This window comes from Cupressus sempervirens, chromosome 10 (genome assembly GCF_028749045.1).
Source record: "Cupressus sempervirens isolate cs-2001-9-10 chromosome 10, ASM2874904v1, whole genome shotgun sequence".
NCBI lineage: Eukaryota > Viridiplantae > Streptophyta > Pinopsida > Cupressales > Cupressaceae > Cupressus > Cupressus sempervirens.
Genome location: NC_143127.1, coordinates 893,229,173 through 893,232,237, shown reverse-complemented (window position 1 = coordinate 893,232,237; position 3,065 = coordinate 893,229,173).

Here is a 3,065-nt window from a genome sequence, read left to right as displayed (position 1 = left end):
CTTTTCATGACAAATCCCTCATCAATAAAATTGTGAGTTGCCCCATTATCAAGAAGAACTGTCAACCTTTGCCTTGCTAGTACCCCTCGAATTTGAAAGGGATGGTATCTTGGGACTCCTGATAATGCTGCTAAAGTGCCATCCTTGCTGATTTCTTTTTCTTTCTCTTCTTCTACCTCCTCCTTAGTGTCATGAAATTCCTCATGCTCATCTGAATCAGATTCTAAAGCAACTTCAATATAGTGCACTTGACCTTTCCCCAAACATCTGTGTCCTGGAACCCATGGTTCTCTACAAGTAAAACAAAGCTTTTTCCTTCGTAATTCACTCCTAGTTTCTTCATCTACCTTTTTTTTTTGCCACATTTATCACATCTTTTGGTGGTAGTGTTGGGAAAGTATTTTTCTAAAAATTTCCCTTATGTTGCCAAAGATTTGGGGGTTTTTGATTAGTGACTGGTTTCATAGGCATGCAAGTTTCAAGTTGCAAGCTTCTTTTGATAGCTTCCTGTAAGGTTGAGGGTGAGAAAGCCTTAACCAAACCCTTAATAGAATTTTCTAAACCATCAAGAAAAAGATAAACAATCCTCTTTTCACTCATATCAGGTACCATAACAGCCACTTTTTGAAACTCTTCTATATACTCATTAACTGATTTGGTTTGCTTCAACTTTGACAATTCTTTAAAGTACTCTTTATCATCCTTGAGGTCAAATCTATCTATCACTCTTTGATTGAAATCATCAAATGTAGTTACCTGATCATGACCTTGAGTAGTCATTCCATGATACCACCAATCATAGGTTGCATCTTCCAAGTGTAGACTTGAAAATTGAACATCATCACTCTCCTTCATGGGGTTAAGTGTGAAGAAAGTCTGTAATTTTTTTAGCCATGCTCTGGCTGAAATTTTATTTGTTCCATCAAAAGTAGGTGCTGTAAACTTGCTTATTTTATTTTTGAGATCTCTTCCACTTATGTCATGCTCCCTCCTATTCTCTTTCTTGGGAATCAAAGTTTTCATCATATCCACATATTCTCTAAAAGGAACTGAACTGCGAAAGTCATCATCTAAGCCATTGTAAGTAGCTCTTAATGCAATCAAGTTACCTGTAACCTCTTCCATGGGATTAAGGGCTGGATTCAGTACTGGTGGCTCATCTGTAGGCAAGAAAATAGTTTTGGTTGATTTAGATGGTGTGGATTTCAGATTTTTTGGCTCCTCTAAAGTGCTCCCTTTCTCATTAATAGATGCAACTCCTTGCAGTTTTTCTGTCAATATTCATAAAGCCTCCCTAGTTTCTGCCAAACTATCCACTATTTGCTTCTGAGTATTTTGGATGTCTTGGAAGAATTTCCTTGCCATCTCATCTGGATCAGCCATACTTTTCCCTTCCTTGGATTTTGTACTTTTACTTTCAACTAAAGGTTTGATCAAAATTTCTTTGTTCTTTTCTTGCTGCAAATATCTTTTTTCTCTTTCACTTAGTTGCATGCAAACTTCTACAAACCCTCAGGCTGGCAAGATCATAGCTCTGATACCACTGAAATGTCCCTTTCTCTAGTTTTATATGATATTTAAAGCCTCTAATCAGATTTTCAAAATCAAACAACCTATATTACAAAGATCCACCAATTTCTCAATAAACCCCAAATCGGGTATGTCCGAAATAGTGCCAAAAACTTCACAACTTCACATATTATTAATAAATCTGAAAATGGAATTTTTTACAAAAATTTCAGCAGCATAACAGCCTAAAAAATGAAATTCCTAGGTCTATATAGCATTTACACAACAGCTTCCAAATGTAGGACAAAAACCATGCTCATTGGGCTCCCTAAATTAACACAAAAATGCCCGAAAACACCACAAAACACTAATAATCTATCTCAAAAGTTTAACCACATCCCAATACATATATTCAGCTTTATTTTAACATCTTAAAATATAAAATATAGCAGCAACCCAAAATGATATGAAATACTCAACCAAAAACACCAAACTCTTACAAAAAACACACCTGAAAACCCACAAACTTGTACTGTTCAGCACAAGGGTAAACTCTGCATGAGCTTGCACATGGAATGGATTCAAACTCCCATCCTTAGCCTTCCTAAAAACCTGAAAACTCCCATCCTTGGGTCTCCTTCTCCACAGGTTTGGCAGCCTCTGAAGAACAACAAAATAATAAGCGAAAATCAAGTTCTCGAATGAGCCCAAAATGCCTCCAAACCCCTTAAAAGAGGGCATAACCCTAACTCACATCCAAGAGGGGTTAATAAAATATAATTTAATAATAATTTTTATTTATTAGTCCATTGGTTTCCAAAGACTAGCCCCTTTTTCCAAAACTTCATCTTTTTGGAGCCTGACTGCCTTAGCAAAGTTTATTATTTTTAATTATTTGAAAAGGGGACATCACACATGCTCGATCATTTGCTATTTAGAATTCACAACTTGACCTTTTTTTTATGCCTTACAAATTGTCAACTCAGCTCATTTACAAGTTACAATTACCAATAATCATTACGTCAGTTGGCTACAATCATTACATGAAACAATTATACTTTATTTTCCAAAACAATAAAATCCTTCATTGGCTGACCCTGCTCGGTAAACACTGCTCTAGAAATGATTTCCAGTGTTAACCAATTGAAGCTTAGTGAACACTGCAAACTTTGAAAAATCCTTTGGAGATCGAGTGAACTTGGTAAACACTAACTTTCCTTCGCTGACCTTGTGAGCTTGGTTACCACTGACTTCTGCCATAGAATCCTTCAATGCTTGAGTGAGCTTAGTAGAAACTGTAATTTTCTTTGCTGACCAAATGAGCTTAGTAGACTCTATAATTTTCTTTTCTAACCAACTGAGTTTGATAGACTCTATCTAATAACTGATATGACATTTGTGTAACATCAAAGACAACACACAATTGAACAATTGTATCTAATAGATCAAGAATGCTTCAAGAGATGGCTATGGAAGCAACAATTCTTGAGAGTACTCAAAGGAGGTGAATATGGATGAAATAAGTAAACTAATAATGTAAAACTACCAAGGAAGTT